Source organism: Astyanax mexicanus, chromosome 3 (assembly GCF_023375975.1).
Source record: "Astyanax mexicanus isolate ESR-SI-001 chromosome 3, AstMex3_surface, whole genome shotgun sequence".
In the NCBI taxonomy this organism is placed as follows: Eukaryota; Metazoa; Chordata; class Actinopteri; order Characiformes; family Acestrorhamphidae; genus Astyanax; species Astyanax mexicanus.
Genome location: NC_064410.1, coordinates 5,441,158 through 5,461,470, shown reverse-complemented (window position 1 = coordinate 5,461,470; position 20,313 = coordinate 5,441,158). Strand labels below are relative to the sequence as shown.

The following is a 20,313-nucleotide window of genomic DNA, read 5'->3' as shown; positions in this document are numbered from 1 at the left end:
TAACTAAAACAAAGAAACAAAGACATAAACCAAAGCAAATCAGAAATGCGAAAGACATAAACAAACTGGGAGGCTAACAAAGGAAAACAAACAGAGATAAACAAGAGATAGCAAAACACAAGGGCTAAGAAGGAGCAGAAACATGGGAGTAACAATAAACAGGGGTAAGGTGCAAAGATCCACAAACACAGACTGAAACACTAGGACTATATATATATAAGCACAGGGAACACAATAAACTACAAACACCTGGGGAAACAGGTAACGAGGGGGCGGAGCTACAAATAGACACACGTGACTGGAAAATTACTGGGAAAACACATTGGAGACCAGAAACACAGGGAAAACAGGGCAAGGGCGTGACAAGCTGACTGTGTGAGAATATACTATTATGTGAAACATAGCTTAGTTTGATGATTTAGCTATAATGGCTCATACAGACTATTTATTTTAGTATAGTTATGGTTTCTTATGCATTTTTACAAAGCATCCAATTAGAAATACATAAAATAACATGACCCTACTCAGTCAGAACTGAAAGCTCCGCGCAGGTTCTAGCGGGAAACTCGAAATCACGCCACTTTTCTCAGCCAATCACCAACTCCCACCTGTCCTTATAAGACCTCCCTCATACCTGTTCTCCCCTGCTTGCAGGTGCTGACATACGTTTTCACCCTCCTCCTTCCCCACCGCCTCCAGTTCGGTCCCGCCGGTTGCCCAGGGGATAGGCTACCTGTACGGCAGGATCTGCGAGGTTCCAGACGCTGCGGACCTGGGCTTCGACGGGGCTTTCGCCAAAGACTCTATATACAATATATTCACTATAACTAATTGTCATACATGTTTATTGGGATTAAATCTTTCTTGCTGCATTTTGTCTCTAGAGTTTTCCTGCTAGAACCAGGAATCCAGGAATGTTTAAGTTTATTTGTAATATTTGGATCAGTACATTGCAGCAGAAGAGCAAAAGAAAGAGAAATAGCTGGGCTGCTTTGAGATTTATCCTGAGGTAAGTGGTTAATAACTTGAATTTGTAAACAGAGCCCATGGTGGCGTGTACTGACTCCAAAGCGTGTCCCCAACGCACCGCCTCGTAAGGTTCCTTATCGGTTAAAGAGCCGTCGAAAGAGAGAGCTGCTTTTGAAGGCTGTCCTCAGATTGGACCACAGCTAATTTCCCTGTCAACCTCCAAGCAGGGTACAATCAACCTTTGATCAGCATTTTTCTTAATACTTTCCTCAGGAACATTTTTGTACATTTTCCATCAGCTAAAATGTGATATTTTTGCATGATGTAGTAAAATAAAGAGTACAGAACAGCTCAGCCAGTATTGGTCTATAGCACAGCTGCCCATAAATAAACAATGAAACAGCTCCAGACTGGAGTTCAGAGGAAAAGCGCTTAGTAAGAGATGTGACAAACCCAATTTCTCCTACTCTGACAAATAAACCAGATAGAGCGGCCAAAACAGCTCCAAAAATCACTGCCTGTGACCAACTGGAGCGTCCGTCACTTCCAATTATACAACCTGCTCAAACGGGAAAAGCCTAAATGTTTTTTTTAGTAATTATAACCACATTCTTCGTTTAGGATGAAAGCAATACAGCTCTGAAAGAAAATAAATAAAAGACCACTCACAAGCCATCAAACCAAGCTGAACTGCTTGAATTTTTGCACCAGGAGTAAAGGCATAAAGTTATCTAAAAGCACTGTGTAAGACTGGTGGAGGAGAACATGGCTTTAGGGCTAGGCAATATATTGAAAATAACAATACAGCTTCTTCAGTTTCTCTGATTTTGCTATTTATAGAGAAAAAGACGCAGAGCTTTCAGACCTCAAACAATGCAAAGAAAACAAGATCACATTCATAAAGTTTTAAGAGTTCAGAAATCAATATTTGGTGGAATAAACCCTGGTTTTTAATCACAGTTTTCATCCATCTTGGCATGTTCTCCTCCTCCACCAGTCTTACACACTGCTTTTGGATAACTTTATGCTGCTTTACTCCTGGTGCAAAAATGTAAGCAGTTTAGCTTGGTTTAAAAGTTTGTGATCATTTATCTTCCTCTTGATTACATTCCAGAGGTTTTCAATTTGGTGAAATCAAAGAAACTCAGCATTTTAATTGGTCTCTTTTTTTCAGAGCTGTATATTCAAAACCCAGCCATACTTCCCAAAGGTGGGTGGAGCAAAAATATACTTTTATAATGCTGCTTTAACCCAAGTTTAAAGTTGAACATGACGAAACTCCACTGTAACATATTCTGCTGGATGAGATACGGAACTGTCCAGTTTATGCAACGTATACATGCATGTAATCTGTATTTATTAGTGCTGCAGCAGCTGTTCTGTATGTGTGCAGCCCTGATGAGATTACTGCAACATTCCTAAAAAGCCTAAGGGCTGGTAATGCTAACAGAGATACCCTGAAACGCTAAAGCGTGTGTCTTTCCCAGTTACCTCCTAATGGTGAGCGGCCTTCGCAGACTGCGCTAATGACCCGAGCGGCCGTCTGCTGCCCTGCAGGACCAACAACTCGAAGGTAATAGAATTTACAGGTAGGTTGAAGAGCATGTATGTTAGAGGGGGATTTATTAAAGGAGTGAGAGCGGCAGCTAAACCGCATGCACACTGTTTGGTGTACTTGGACAGATTTAATCAACTGGGAGCAAATCCGGTTAATACCGCACGCGCAGAAAAGAGAGGATAATTGGCTATATAACTGGAGCGGGTAAAAACAGAGCAGTCGATGCTAATTCGATAAGCTGCTGATAAGTGTTTCCTATAGCTCCCAGGCTGCCATTGAGCTCTTTAGACTATACGTGAGCACACATATCCACCACGGAAGCATAGCACAGAACATACATAAGAACACGTACGCGCCACACACACAGCCGCATGTAGGCCTAATTAGCTCGGGCTACAAAGCATTAGCTGGCTAGCTTTTCTTGGATGTGTGACTTGTTAAAAGTTGTCAGAAAGTACGTCACTGCCTGCAGTGAGGTTGTTAACACACATGACTCCCGTCTGACCCTCTGGGACGAATCTGCTCGATCTTATAACATATATCCTGCAGCAGATCAGAAAACGAGGGTTTAAACCAGCCATTACTATTCAGTGAAACGTGATGTGATGTAATGTGATGTGGAAGTAAGTAATGTACTCTACTGTAGCTCTGTATGTGTTTCTGTATTTGTGTATGTGTGTTTCTGTGTGTGTGTAGGTCTGTGTGCGTGCGGGGGTGCATGTGCACCGTAGGCCAATAACCCCTATCATCCTCATGGCATCTCCACTCTAAGAATAGTCGAGGTGCAGCTATTGATAAAAAGCTATTCTTAGTGCATGTGAGTCGTCTGGTTTCCGACCCTCAGCCTCGCACCTCTTAAACACGGGCCGGTCAGGACAGGGATGGATCAGCTGGAACAGATTCCACTTGCATCACCCATCATAATACTGTGGAATATGGTGGAATAATGTACTGTCATATTAAAAAAAGTGGAAAATTCCATAAAAACCTTGGTCTTTTTAAAAAAATTGTCAAAATCAGTAGTTGCACCCAGAAGGAATAAACTGTTCCAGCAGGACAATGCATTTCCACATACCACTGCTCTCTTAAGAGCTTGCCTTGAAGACATAGATACTATAAAATGCTCGGCTAGAGCTTAGATTCTTTGCCCGAACCCAACTCAACCCGAGGCCCGACCCAAACTCAGATCGAAATTTACCACGACTTTCCTCAGGCCAGGTCGGGTCAGGATCAAGAGTGGTCCAGCGGTCTAAAGGGCTGCCACTATTAGCGGGAGGTCGCAGGTTCGAACCCCCACTCATGCAGCTTTGCCAAAGATGGCGCTCTCTCCCCACATCACTCCTAGGGTGATGCGGGCAGCACAGGGCATCTGTGAGCTGATGTATAAGAAGCGGTGGCTGACTTCACATGTATCGGAGGAAGCATGTGTTAGTCTTCACCCTCCTGGTGTGTTGGGGCATTACTAGTGATAGGAGGAGTCATAGTGAATGGGTTGGGTAATTGGGGAGAAAATGGAAAAAAAATTGAAATAAAAATATTAAAGAAAATGGTCTGTGACATAGGCGTCTGTTTTTTAATGCTATATTTATTTTATATAAAGATATGGCGTAATAATCACAATATAGCTAAGTAACAAATTACACTTTATTTGAAACAAAGGTTGCATAGGAATGTTATAATCACGCAGCTCTGAGGCTCACAAACACGTGAGCATTTGACTTGCACCACTGTGTGCATTTTTCTTATATGATAGGTCTATGCTTCTTTAGTGTTGCATTGTTTATTAACTTCATTGTTTTTAAAAAGCTCAGTTTTAACACTCAGTTTTACTTACTAAAAAAATGTCGGGTTTAAATTGGGCTCAAGCTTAGGTGTGGCAGCTCCAGCAGAACTAAGCTCTAGGTTAGACAGGAACTGCGTGTGTATTCAAGGTGCATGGGATAGATTATAGAAGAACACCATTAGGAGCCTCTACAACACACGCTGAGACACAATTGACATGTTTCTGAATCTAGAACTTTCGTGTATTTAAACATATGTACATTAAGTCTTCATTTGTACAGTATTGAGAGATGGAGGTATATAATTCAACACATAAATCTGAAAAAAAATATTTTTCCTCTTAATCTGTGAGAAAATGTTATGACACCTTCATTTATATTCCTACTTAAAAAATGTGAAATTAGCTGCACATGATTGGAAAAATCTTAGAGATAATTTTAATCCCCGTTCACAGCTGGAATTAATAAGCGTACCGTGTGATCTGATCATAAGTGATCAACACAAAGTACAGAGGTGAATGCAGAAAAAATAGGAGACCACTTAAAAATTATGGGTTTCTTTGATTTGACCAAATTGAAAACCTCTGGAATATAATCAAGAGGAAGATGGATGATCACAAGCCATCAAACCAAGCTGAACTGCTTACATTTTTCCACCAGGAGTAAAGCAGCATAAAGTTATCCAAAAGCAGTGTGTAAGACTGGTGGAGGAGAACATGCCAATATGTTAGTCACATGTGAAAGTGTGATTAAAAACCAGGGTTATTCAACCAAATATTGATTTCTGAACTCTTAATAAATGCTGTAAATGACAATATTTTATTTTATTTTGGAATTTGGGAGAAATGTTGTCTGTAGTTTATAGAATTAAAAAAATGCTCATTTTACTCAAACATATACCTATAAATAGCTAAATCAGAGAAACTGATTCAGAAACTGAAGTGCTCTCTTTCTTTTTTCCAGAGCTGTATTTGTCATCATCATCATCTTTATCCTCAGCTCAGTGCTGCTTTGCAAACCAGAGCCGTTCTTAACCACTAACCACATCCCCTCATCCTCTCACATGACATTTGCAAAATTCAGCTGACCTTTAGGCGATCTTGATCATGCATCACCTAAACATATCTGTAAAATTCCATTGCAAAGCAACAACAGTGGTTGCTATGCTAAGCAACTGTAAACATGTTTTTCGATTATACGATTATAGCCACATATTTGCAACACTGCTAAATTTGAGCTAATCTGAGCCTCTTTGCTTTGAGTTTAGGGTTGAGTAGTATAGCAGTAATACCAGAGACGGTGGTATCTGCAAATGGGGACGATATATTTTTTTAACCCTTGTGTGGTGTTCGGGTCCCACGTTTTTATTTTTCATCAAATGATACTGAAAAAAAAATTTCTAACTCAAACTCATTTGCATTGGCTCATTTTTTGTGAAAAACATATATCAAAACACATTTTCGATAAACACACACTGTACACCCCCCCACCCCCTTACACATTTATATTACATACAGTATGTTTGGCCAAGGGTTAATAAACATTGCTTCATTTGTAAATTTGAAACTAAGCAAATTTTCTACTCATATCTTGAGTTTAATTCATTTTCTTTTACATTTTATTAAAAAACTAATAAAAAAAGAGTAGCACTTTTTAAAAGAAATGTAACATAAGAAAGGTAAAGGGCAAATATTAACCATGTAAGCTGTTTATATTGCTTGCAATTTAGGTGAAGCAAGCATGTGTAAAGCATTTTAATGTAAAATTGCTTAATTTTGCTGAATTAAATACAAGTAACAAAGTAAACTAGTAACAAAAATATGAACACCACACAAGGGTTAAATATGATGATGTTTTTGACGTGACAAAATTCTGTCTCTTTGTCTGTGGCTAATACAGACCAAACCAGCAAATATCTCATTCATTCATGTGCAATTAAGATGGCCACAGGATGGGGCGTTCACTAAATTTGAGTTGCTTTTAATCAATCGACCTTTATTTTGACTTAGAAATACATTGAGGGCAACCCTCATTTTCACTGTAGCCGAGCATTTACAAAAACAGGGATTGACATGACGAGAAAGAAAATAATAACTACATTTAATCATTTTAAAATAACAGTGAATAAATGATAAAAATAGATAAAAATGTAAATAATAATTAAATAATAATAATAAAACTTGGTTTAATTGAAAGAAAATTAAAATCAAAAGAAGATAAGATTAATTCAACAAATGAAAACAGCTCAAATTAAGCTAAAACTAACCTTCACATAGAACAATTTAAAAAATAAAAATAAATAATTTATATAAAAAATGTATTATAATAAAAATAAAATGAATAGTAATAATAATAATAAATGAAACTAATCAAAATAAGGTAAAAAGCAATAATACAAAACTAACTATTAAAAGAATTAAAGGAAATAAAGCACTATAAGAAATAAAGAACTAAAATAAGAAATAAAAGCTAAGATTAATTTAACAAAAAAAACATACATAGTACAAAAAAAATAAAAATAAATAGTTTATATAAAAAATGTATTGTGATAAAAGAAAAAAATAATAATAAAAGAAACTAAATAAAAATAAGTTAAATAGCAATAATACAAAACTAACTATTAAAAAAACAAAAGCATAATAATAAAAGGGAAATAAAGAACCAAGAGAAAAACTAAAATAAGAAATAAAAGCTTGGAATAAATAAAATTTAGTAAAACAGGTACAGACTGTACCTATATTAAGTTTGTATTAAAATGCTTAAAAAAACACCCTAATCTGGTCCCGTAAAACACAGAACATCACAAAACATAATAGAGAGGCAGCTGCTGAAGCACAACGGCCTCTATGTTATGAATTATGAATTATTCATAAATCAAATAAACTTTAATCATAAATGAATTATGAATTGTTTTTGTTTGTTTTTAACGTTTACCCTATTTGGAAATTACTTACTTTTTTTAATGTTAGCAAAGAAAATATGACATATCTCAGATTCCAGAATATATTCAAATTCCTGTAAAGCCCTTTTAAACTGTGTTTAAGAACGTTACAAACGTTTATTACCATTATTATTAACATTATTACGTGCTAATAAGTAAAATAATTAAGTGCTAATCTTTGGATGTAGCAGGATTTTTAATATTTCAGAGCTCAGGAAAAATAAAGTAATTGAGATTAGGAGTAAGAAAAGATGGAATATTTCTTTAAGCATCCTCTCTTCTCCTGTTCTTACTCCTACTGTTTACATTTCTCATCAACATCACCTCAATAAATAAAACACCCACCTCCTCGTATGCTTGCCCCTGTGTGTGTAGGCTAGCGTCTCTTTTTCAAGCAGTTCAAGCAGGACTAACTGTTATGAGCTCTCAGAACAAACGCAGCCGCAGTCTGTGTGGGTGGGAGAGGTGTATCTGAGATAAAGTGCTGCTCCAGCTTTTCTCAAGTAAAGCTTCAATCAAGAATCAGGGCTGGGGTTCAGCATTTCAGCACAGCGAGGCTTTAAACACAACAGCAAAGCTACAAAACCATTAAAATATAGGTAAATACGCTGAACGCAGTGTACTGTGTTCAATAGAATAAATAAAGTTGTATACAGAATAAATAGTTTATAGTATTTTGGAATACTGAAATTCTGATTATGAGATTATAAGTATGATTCATTACCCATAATCCAAGACTTTTAATTTAAACCCTTTTTTTTTTATCCTAATCCTGTGGACCCCATTTTTGAGTTGTCCTTAGTGTAAAACACCTGACTGTTCATGAGTTAATAGTCCTATAATGATTTTAAACCCCCAAAACCATAAACTTTTTGACTCGTTGTAGAGCTAGACGATATGGCGATAAGATAAAAGTATTATATCACAATATTTAAAGACATTTATTACCATATTTTTGACATGCAGACAAAATATAGCATCAGCTAAGAGAAATTCTGCTATTAAAATGGTCTCCAATACACAGTAGAATATATATATTTTTTTTCATTTTTAGAAAGAAATAAGACTAACTGCATGGCCAAACAGGCATCCACATGGCTGGGCACGTGCTTGTAAACACACATGTCAAAAGCTGTGCACCTCAGTCCAGCACAGTTTTGCAGCGCAGATATTTCCAGTTACAGCAGAATTCATGCTTTTAATCCCAGAAAAAAACAAACACTCTTATTTACATTTTAAAAAGCCATTTAAATGCTTCATTACTGTTGTTTTGCTGTTTTCCTCGAGTTTTGAGTGCTCTGCGCTGACTCCGCTCTTGATTGGTCCCGATGCTAGACGTGGTGACATCATGGGCCCTGCATTGTTTAATATTGCGATATATTTCGTCGATAAAAGAACAGCTGCAATGTAACATTTCTAACAACTCTAACATCGCGCAGCTCTAGTATAAATATTTAAATAGATTAACTAACGAATATGCATAAAAAATGATGTAATTAATTCATAAAAAAATTTCAATCTCCATATTTTTTTTTTTCATTTAGTTTTTTTGCACAGAAACTTGAAAAACATACCATCCAATATGCAGTTAAGCACAGTATGCAGGAGAAAGAAAAAAGTGTGACAGAGAATTCAGGAGACAAGGGTGTTGTTGATACTGGAGAGCAGCTTGTCACCTCCAGCTCTGCTAGTTACAGGAATACAGGTTCCTACAAAATCTTGTGACCACAACTTTCACTATTCCTAAATTTCCTTCGGGATAAATAAAGTTTCCGTCTATCTATCTATCTATCTATCTATCTATCTATCTATCTATCTATCTATCTATCTATCTATCTATCTATCTATCTATCTATCTATCTATCTATCTATCTATCTATCTATCTATCTATCTATCTATCTATCTACCTATCTATCTATCTATTCCAGTGTCTTAAGAAGGGGAGGTCACAATCTACATGCCACAACATGAAAACTAAGGAAGCAAACCTTTAAAAAAAGGTAAAAATTAGTTTTAATATTGCTTCTGTCCATCATTCGCATTATATAAAGCAAAGTTGACTGCCTCAGCTAAACCAAACTGAAGAAAAATACAAATCAGTATAATGATGATTTAACGATTGTGCAGAGGGGGAAAGTAATGAATTACATTTACTCAAGTTACTGTAATTGAGTAGATTTTATGAGTAATTTGTAATTTTTAAAGTAGTTTTTAAAATAGGTCATTTTACTTTTACTCAAGTACATTTTGACACAAGTAATTTACTTTGCTACACTGGAAAACTCCCAATTACTGAATAAAACTAAAATGCTGGGAAAAAAACAATTGTCTGTATTTTTAAAAAATCATAATTGGCAATTGAGCAAATACTGCCTGAAAGGTCCAAATTATTATGTGGAATAATAGTTCATTAAAAACAATTTAACTTATGATTTGTTGTACTTTTTTTTACATCAAATAATTAAAAGTAACTATGTAACTTTTACTCAAAGTACATTTTAAATTGAGTACTTTTTTACTTTTACTCGAGTAGATTTTTAGATGGGTACTTTTACTTTTACTTGAGTAGAATTTTAACAAAGTAAAGGTACTTTTACTTAATTACAATTTTTCTGTACTTTTTCCACCTTTGCGATTGAGCAGCATTAATTAAAAAAGTAATCAATTATCGTTGTCTATTCTCCTTTCCAGCATTTCACAGAAGAAAGTTTTTGTAACTTTTGTGCTAAAACTTTGCTTTAGTCCTTTAGTTTCTGTGAGGCGCTGCCAATGATGTAAAGCAGCCAATAAAATCAGAGCTTATCGAAGTATTAAGAGCCTCCATAAAAAAAAAATCAGGTTGTTTAATTCAGAGCCAAAATAACTGGGTTGTAAATGGGCTTGTTAAACTGTGTCTGGACATTTTTGCCGCAACCCAAGTCACTTTAAATTAAAATGCTCAATAAATGAATCTTTTGGCACTTTTAATGAGTTGAAATAGGTGTGCTCGATCACGGAGAGAGAGCACGAGTACGTGACTCATCTCTTTTGACTTGGTTCCACAGCTAAATCCTCCGTTACATAGGTGTATCTATATTAGGATATGCTGTGAAATGCTGTGCCTCCAGCCAGCACCGCCGGCGCATTGAACCCGCAGTGTGCACCAGTGCAAACAAGGCCAAGAATTTTAAAATGTCTTCATTTACATCGCATGAGAACTAATGAGGCCATCAGGGCATTTGGGAGTAGTTCACAATTCCCCAAGAGAAGACTTCTGAAAGAATAGCCGGCAGTTTTATTGCATGTGTCATACTTTAGTAACATCATCGGCCCCTGAAGAATGTCTAGCATGTTTTACATATGCATAATCCCACACTGTAAGTGCTACTCTTTAGCCTAAAGCTCACTTTCTGTGTGGGCCACTTGGTAAAGCTGACATTTACAAGATTTCTTGGAGGATTTATCCAGTCAAGTCAAGTCAAGTAGTCTGTATGTACAGGACATACAGAGAATTGAAATCACGTTAATCTCCTTCCCAAAAATTACAGCAAGTACAAATAATAGATATATAATAAAAAAGAATGGGAGACACTTTTTTTAGTCTTTACAGGGTCAGAAAGTACAGATTTGTACCATTTAACCAGCCAAAAGTTACATTCAGTATGCTGTATCACTGTACTAATAAACAATATATCATTTAATGAGTCATTTTTCACTTGAAAGCAAGTTCTTGACACACATTCAGTTGATGGTAATGCTTATAATCTTTCTAATCTTTACTGGTACAAAAAAAACATACGTTCCAAAAAAAAAAAGACTTTTACTGAAAAGTACTATATTGTATTTTAAGCTTTGTCCTCTAACCCTTTTAAGTACTTAGTATGTAATAATGGTTTGCATCACAACGTTATTAGAACGTTTCTCACAAGATTAACAAGACATTTCACATAACATTCCCAACTAGACAAATTCTCACAATTTATATTAACGTTTAAAGTAACATTCCCAAAACTAAAAATGTAAACATTGACACAATTGACACATTAAAGCAATGTTACTAGAATGTTTAAAGTTCAGAAAAGATTCATTAATCAATGGAATCAAGTATTCTACTAATAATTCAATTGATTAATTGATTAATTGAGATAAAACTTTTTTTTCTGCTTGGTTAAAGAGCAATCATAAATACACAAGAAATATAAGACATTTCACTTAATATTAATAATAATAAACGACCAATTGATTTCCTCTTTTAGATAACAATTTTATTTCTTAAATTCCCATTAAATTAAATATTTCAATACGGTTACTAATGACTTTTTACTTGTACTCCTTACATTCTTTACCCCATTACATTCTTTCTACTAGGGCTGCACAATATTGGAAAAGATTTACATTGCAGATGTAAATATTCTTTTTTTGATGATATATATCGCAATATTAAACAATGCAGGGTCCGTGATGTCACCAGCCCCGCCCCCACCCGCGCTCTGTCTCGTGTCCGGACCAATCAAGAGCTGAGTCAGCGCTGAGCTCAACTCAAAACCCAACAGAAAACAGAACAGAAAAACAACAGTAATCAGCCCTTTAATCAGACATTTAAATGGCATTTTAAAAGGTAAATAAGAGCGTTTGTTTTTCTGGGATTAAAAGCATGAATTCAGCTGTAACTGGAAATATCTGAGGTGCACAGCTTTCCACACATGCTCACTTTTAAAAGCACGTGTCCAACCATGTGGATGGAGGCCATGCAGTTACCACATGTTTATTCTTGTTTTTTCAAGGCTATTATTTTTCTATTTAACAGATTATTTAAGTGGAGCTATGTATTATAGCTTAGTTTTGGGAGTGATCCACGCCCTCACACCTCCCACTTCCTTCCCTATTTAAACCGTCACTTCCTCTCTACCTGCTCGTTGAACAACCTCGCACCCTCCTCCTCAATATGTTCCTCCTTCTCTTCGTGTGTGGTTGGGGCTTCGGCTTCACACTTAACAGCGAAGTTGCCCCGAACTCCACCCCAAATACTCTGAGTTCGCTCCCCCTCTTTTCTTCTTCTCTGTCCAGTCAAGGGCGTGGGTCAATACAAGCAAAAGGGCTCTATAATGCTAAACGTTTTAACATAGAGGTGCTCTGTTCCGATTGAGCTATTAGTCTGATTTTTAACGGATTATTAGGATGCATGTAAACGCGCCAATTACTGCTGTTGAGTTTTTTGTTTGTTTGTTTGTTTTTTTTCGCACACTAAAGCGGCTAAAACAGAACACTGGGAATGTGAGAAGAAGATGGAAAACAAAAGGGAATACATCCATTAAGCAGAAAGGCCAGAGAAGTTATCATTTTTCTTTGAGTAAGCGCAGCTTAAAGACGCTGACGCTGGTAAACCGGCTAAAAATAAAAGTTTAATAAACAGCACAGAGAGTTCCACCACCTCTCACAGCAGCAAAGGTACATTTATCGGGGAGTTTGAGCTTCTGTTTCAACTCAGGGCATCAAAAGGAGAGAAACAAACAACAGGAGCATCTACGAATGGTGTGAAAGCTGTGAAAGCTGTGAAAGATGTGAAAGATGTGAAAGTTGTGAACGTGTGAAGGTGTAGATTTTGCTCTGTGAAAAAAAAGGCCTCAGGGCTTTGTCGCCCCCTCTGGTGCAAACTGATACTGTTCTAAATATACCGATTATGTAACTATATAATAGCCACGCTTCTGAAACGCGAAAACAGCGCGTTTATTGATTTCTCAAAAAGGCTTATCCTCCCAGTTCTAGATAAATGTGATACTTGTTTGTTTTAACTTTAGAAAAGCCATTATTCATTCACAGGCTATTTCTTCATAGCTAAAGCTGAATAGAGCAACAGGTCAATTGCTTTTAAATTAGGATCAGAAAGCCTCCCTGATTATAATGGAATGTAATGACTCACATTAAAAAGAAAAAAGGAGAATGAAAAAGGCAAGACATCAATCCAACATGAGACAAAACAAGGTTCAATTATTAAGCTTCTAACTGGGCTGTTTCATCATAACGCCACTTGACCAGCGGCGGCCCACGTTTTCATCAGGATTTCCATGAAAGATTGTTTTGTTAAGCATTGCAATGCAAACACAGCTTGTGCGAGTATAAAAGCAGAATGTCAATCACACTTCAGCCTGCAGTCTTCCACAACTTCCATCTGCTGCCAGAATCAAGAATTAACCTTTAGGATTTGTGTGCATGTATTTATTCTGGACTTTTTTTATCCACCTTACAACGTTTGACGAAAAGGAGCAAGCCATGTGGATGAAGCCAAGGACCATCATCCAGTGCAGCAACGGATATACAGTACATTGATATACAGTACAAGTCAAACGTTTCAGAACAGAGCCCCATTTTTTCCAATTATTTACGCCATTTAACCCTTGTGTGGTGTTCATATTTTTGTTACTCGTTTACTTTGTTCCTTGTATTTAATTCTGCAAAATTAAGCAATTTTACATTAAAATGCTTTACACATGCTCGCTTCACCTAAATTGCAAGCAATATAAACAGCTTACATGGTTAATATTTGCCCTTTACCTTTCTTATGTTCCATTTCTTTCAAAAAGTGCTACTCTTTTTTTTATTAGTTTTTTTAATAAAATCTAAAAGAAAATGAATTTAACTCAAGAATTTAACTTGCATATCGTCCCAATCGCTCCACGGACGATGCCATCACCACCACCCTTCATCTCTCCCTCACCCACCTGGAGAAGAAGGACACTTACGTCAGAATGCTGTTTATAGACTTCAGTTCAGCATTCAACACCATCATCCCACAGAACCTCACCAGGAAGCTAAGCTCGCTCGGCCTCAACAGCCCCCTCTGCAACTGGATCCTGGACTTTCTGACGGGGAGACCCCAGTCAGTCCGTTTCGGGGGCAGCACCTCCAACTCCATCACACTGAACACAGGGGCCCCCCAGGGCAGTGTCCTGAGTCCTCTGCTGTTCACCCTGCTGACTCATGGCTGTGCTGCAAAACACAGTTCTAACAGCTTTATCAAGTTTGCCGATGATACAACCGTGCTGGGTCTCATCAACAAAGGCGACGAGTCAGCATACAGAGAGGAGGTGCAGCGGCTGACAGACTGGTGTACAGTCAACAACCTTCACCTGAATGTGGACAAGACAAAGGAAATGGTTGTTGACTTCAGGAGAGCACAACACACCCACTCTCCACTCAACATCGACGGGTCCTCTGTGGAGATTGTTAAGAGCACCAAGTTCCTTGGTGTCCACTTAGCAGATAACCTCACCTGGACCCTGAACACCAGCTCTACAGCCAAGAAAGCCCAGCAGCGTCTCTACTTCCTCCGGAAGCTGAGAAAGGCCCGTCTCCCTCCACCCATCCTCACACTCTTCTATAGAGGGACCATTGAGAGCATCCTAAGCAGCTGCATCACTGCCTGGTTTGGGACCTGCACCATCTCTGACCGCAAGACCCTCCAGCGTATTGTGAGGACAGCTGAGAGGATCATCGGCGTCTCTCTCCCCTCCATCACGGACATTTACACCACCCGCAGCATCCGCAAAGCAACCAGCATTGTGAATGACCCCACTCATCCCTCACACGAACTGTTCTCCCTCCTGCCTTCGGGAAGAAGGTACCGCAGCATCCGGTCCAGCACGACCAGATTCTGCAACAGCTTCTACCCCCAAGCCATCAGACTCCTCAACTGCAGAGACTGAACTGATGGTTTTTCTGTACATGCACACACACTCTTACCCCACTTACCCCAGAAAATGGAAAGCACTAAAAACCCTACTACCTCACTGGACTCTATTGCACACTGTGTAATAGAGTAATTACTACCTCACCTGGTCTTTTTTGCACACTGCAAAATTTGCACACTGTCTTGTTATTTATTATTCTTTGTCTGTATTGTGTTGTATTGTCTGTCTGCACTTTTGTACTGTTGCACTATTGTTCTGTCTACACTGTGTTTATGTGCACCACGGTCCTTGGAGGAACGTTGTTTCGTTTCATTGTGTACTCTGTATATAGCTGAAATGACAATAAAAATCACTTTGACTTTGACTTTTGAGTAGAAAATTAGTTTAGTTTCAAATTTACAAATGAAGCAATGTTTATTAGCCCTTGGTCAAACATACTGTATGTAATATAAATGTGTAGGCAGGGGGGGGATGGTGTACAGTGTGTGTTTATCGAAAATGTGTTTTGATATATGTTTTTCACAAAAAATGAGCCAATGCCAATGAGTTTGAGTTAGAAAAAATATTTTTTTAGTATCATTTGATGAAAAATGAAAACGGGTCCCACAGACCCGAACACCACACAAGGGTTAAGCTCTTCATGTCCAGTCAATACAGTAACTGGAAATCGTACAAAAGCTAAAAAACTAAGCAGTAACCTGCCAGGGCCTTTAAACAAAACAAATTAACTTAAAACTGAAAATAAGTTTTGGTGTAGTATTTAGTATTTAGTATTGATAGTTCAAGGTGGTTAGCAGGATTGAAGGTTTGGCTCACACAAAAAGTGACGTCAACAATGTGTAACGACCAAGCTCGCCGACACATGGGTGGCTATGCTGATAGAGAAGCAGAGAGTTGTTGTGCTGCTGTACCACTACACCTACTGGACACATGCTACTTTAATTATATATATATATATATTTTTTTTTTTTTTGTAGTAATGCCCTATATGTTTTTTTGGTGTCTCCTTGGTTCATGTATGAACTAATAAACGAGTGGAATACCGCCAGAGTGAGGTGGATTGTCTCATATAGTACTGTGACCAGATCTGACCAAAATTTCTTTTAGAGTGTAAAAATACAACAAATAAACCATCATTACGCATCACAAAAGCAGCTCTACCACGTTTTTCTTCCTGTCAGCCCAACAGAAGCCCCTCAGATAAAGTTAAATTCAAACACATGCCAAAAGAAGACTTTTGGGAGTACCAAGCCCAGCATAAAGCCAATAAAAATAAACAAATAAATAGTTCTAAAAGCTTTATTCTGAAGGTTAAAATGAAATAACTCTCAGAAATCTACAAATTGAAGCTTAGATTCACTGCAAACCAGTGGAAATCCATCTAAAACTACACTTGTACACAAGTTTAAACATTGACCTCCAATAGAAAGGTACCATATTTAACACATCATCCCCCAGAGATTGAACAAGTAACTAGTATTTTAATGTTACACTTACTCTACCACATTTTACCTGCCTCACAGTAATCCTCAGAAACAGGGGTTTGTGGACCTTAAAAAGAGTTTACTACATGGTAATGTTATGATTACAGAAGACCCGCCAGATAAAGGTAAATGCACGAGGGTAAAAAAACACATGTTAACAAAAGACCCTTGGGAGTACCAAGCCCAGTAAAAAAACATAACAAATCTCTCCTTAGCTCAGATCAAATTCAGAAAGCTTCATTCTGAAGGTTAAATGCAACCCTTCCATTACATAATCAACTACAAATGCTCCAAAATGGCTTTGAATACACCTTTTTACACTGAGCTCCACTGACAGTTAAGATTTTTTTATTCTCCGGTGAAGCTGCCATTTGAAGGGATTTTTTTGTACACATGTATTTAACACATAACATTTTAACAGTTTAACACATTTAACACACTTGTGGCTTAAACTTTCCTAAACTGTTTTAGCACCTAGTTCATATTTCAGTCTAGCACAGGGGTGTCAAACTCATTTTGGCCGAGGGCCACATTGGCATATTGGCTGTCCTCCGAGGGCCAGATGTAACTTATAAATGTAATAAAATGTAACCAAATGTAATATATGTAAATGAATGTAATTACTCCTTAATGTTAAATAACTCTCAATATATTATTTATTCAATCAAATATTACAGTTGCATGGAAAAAATGTTTGCTTGTTGCTCTATTAACATAAATCCTTTTAATTTGTCATGTCATGAAATCCAAAAACTCCATCAATCAAGAACCAAACTATTCAAGTGAATAGAAATGACATCAAGTTATATTAACTTTGAAATTATTAACTGAAATAAGGCTTAATAAATATAAAATCAAAAATTGTGAGCTGTTAAGAACATAGCATTTCCTCAGATTTAGCAGTTCCTCATCCAACCACTAGTGGGAGCTGCAGCAGCAGCACCACAAGTCCGCAGTCTTTACTGAGTCAGCGCTACAGCCCAGCCACGGGCTACAGGGCTCAGCTCAGCCAGTCTGGAGCGTTTTTAAAATTTTTAAGTTCTTCTGTGTATGAAATAAAGATTTTTGTAACCGAATAATACAGCTCTCTACAGTTCATCTTTCAGCCCAATCAGCTAACAGCAGCCGTTTAGAGCATGAGTCACTGCTGGGATTACATTAAAAACAGGTCAGTTAGCGCGCTGCTAACCTCAGGATGTTTATAACTACGGAGTTTAGTGGACACACCACGGCAGCAAGGTTAGACTGTTGAAGGCTACTGAAGACTATTAAAGGCTATTGGAGGTTATTGAAAGGGTTATTGAGGGCAGAAATCAGTAAAGGCTGGTTAGATAAGTGATTCACGTCCTCGTACTTTGCTGTGGTGAAACTGTGACTAGCGCTGTCACAGTGATGTTTATTAACGTCATTAAAACAGATTTTGTCAGCTATTGTCTTATAAATATTTACACAGAACTTATATCTCTCCTAAAAAGCGTTTATTTTGGTCAGTAACACTCTTCGTAACACAAAAGGCATACCGGTCTTTCGCCTTGAAGCACAGCCGTCCGTCTGCATCAACTTCTCTTTTTCTGGACATTATGGGATAAACATTTATATGTCTCAATTCCACCCGCGAAGTTACACCTTCCCTCCGGCAGGGTTTCCACATCAATGACTACACTGCCGTGTAGTGGGAGAAAGCCGTAACTTTGCTGGTAATACAATCGACAAGCATTGTGGGAAATGTATTTTTTGGTCAAAGAACGCTTCTGACCTATTTATTATAGACACTAAGATCTTACAAGCTCTCGCGGGCCACATAAAAAGACGTGGCGGGCCACATTTGGCCCGCGGGCCTTGTGTTTGACACATGTGGTCTAGCAGAAGACCCCTCAGATAAGGGTAATTCAAACACATGCCAAAAGAAGACCCTCAGCAGTACCAAGACTAGCATGAAGTCAAAAAATATTAATTTCTCTTTAGTTTAGATCAATTTCTGAAAGCGTTATCCTGAAGAACACAACAATTCAAGAGCATGAGCAGCTGTAACAAGTTTCTCCTACTCTCAACCCAACAGGAGCCTCTCAGATAAGAGTAAATTCAAACACATGCCAACAAAAGTCCCTCAGGAGTACCAAGACTAGCATAAATAATACATAAAAATAAATAACATTGTTTTTGTTCCCACAAGCTGAGTTACACTCACTCTACCACATTTTACTTCACCTGCCTCACAGTATTTCTCAGTGTTGAGGTTTGGGGACCTCAATTATAGTTTTCTCGTTGGCTGAAACTAATTTGTCCCATGTTAAAATACCAAAAAACACTATAATTCATGAGCATAAGCAGCTGTAACAAGTTTCTCTTACTCTCAACCCAACAGGAGCCCCTCAGAAAAGGGTAAATTCAAACACATACCAACAAAAGACCCTCAGGAGTACCAAACCAGCATAACCACCATGAATTATAACTAATAGTAACACAGTTAAAGGCAGAAAGCGCGGGAAATAATAATCAGTAAATGTACCTGGAAGCGGGTGACAGTCCTCTCTCCACAGCGGCTCATCTTCAACCCAACACCCTGCGCGCGCGTCCTAATCCACTTCAGACTGGAGACACTGGTCTGGAGCAGCTGGGAGAACTGGGAGAGCTGGAGGAGGAGGAGGGAGGGAATCCGTGCGAAGAGCAGAGCACACTCTTTCCTCTCCGCTGCTTTCCTCTCTCTCTCTCTCTCTCTCTCTCTCTCTCTCTCTTTATTTCTCTCTCTTCCCTGCTCGTTTCTCCCGCAGTTTTACAGCTGATAGAGCTGAAGCGATAGAGGCTCGCGCGCTCGCAGAGTCCCACCCGCACCGGCACGCGCTCCTCGCATAGTTGATGAGAGTGAGAGAGCGCGTGAGCCGCGAGCGCGACGTTAGGATCCCTCTGGCGTCACGGGCGTGACACGAAAGCCTAAGAAGTTCACGCAGAGGCGATATTAATAATATAAATCTACCTTTAGCACCAATACTACTACTACTAATAATTGTTTTAATAATTAAATTAAATATGTGAAAATAGGCTATTTGTGTTTGGTAGATTTGTTGGTATTTATTTGTTGTAAAAATGCTTCTTGGAAATAAGTGTATATATCTTGGGAAAGCCACACACTTTTACTTTTTTCATTTTATATATATATATATATACGTATATGTATATATATATACATATACGTATATATATATATATATATATACGTATATATATATATATATATATATATACCACCTGCACCCCAAAATGATATGATGGTTATAACCAGCTGTTTTCGCTTTAGCCTTAAATTGATTTTATATTGTAAATTAAGGATCATTTTAAGAGAGATTTTGATTGTCTGCTTTAAAAATAAATGGAACAATTAGCCAAACAAATGATCCATTTCTGTAATACTGTAAAAAAATAAGATTCAACATGATGCAACATTTATTCATACTTTTATATCATTTACATGCCACATATGCTCATCTGTAATCTGTAATTCATAAGATTTATATTTTGTTGTGTTACAATTAGAGATCAGCATGAAAACTAACCATGGATAGTCACAGTTACAGTCACAGTTGCAAGAAAAAAGTATGTGAACCCTTTAAGAGTTGTTTGATTTCTGCATAAATTGGTCATTAAATGTGTTCTGATCTTCATCTAAGTCACAACAATAGACAAACACAGTCTGTTTAAACTAAAACCACACAAAGATTATATGTTTGCATGGTTTTATTGAACACAACATGCTATAACTTTTTGTTTGGTGTTAGTTTAAGCAGACTGTGTTTGTCTATTTTTGTGACTTAGACAAAAGATCAGAACACATTTAATGACCAATTTATGCAGAAATCCAAGTAATCCCAATGGTTTCACAATTAGAGATCAGCAAAGATTGTTCCCTTTGACCTT

At 37.5% G+C, this 20,313-nt stretch overlaps 1 protein-coding gene across 2 annotated transcripts in view; it reads right to left on the bottom strand.

Annotated features, from left to right (window-relative positions):
- Nucleotides 1-19,249, bottom strand: part of gcgra (glucagon receptor a) — a 115,382-nt gene extending 96,133 nt beyond the window's left edge. For both annotated transcript variants that reach the window (XR_007438160.1, XM_022667993.2), the window contains exon 1: nucleotides 18,911-19,249. The gene's annotated coding sequence lies outside the window, so the exon portion shown is untranslated. The remainder of the gene's footprint in view (nucleotides 1-18,910) is intronic.
- Nucleotides 19,250-20,313: the final 1,064 nt, after the last annotated feature.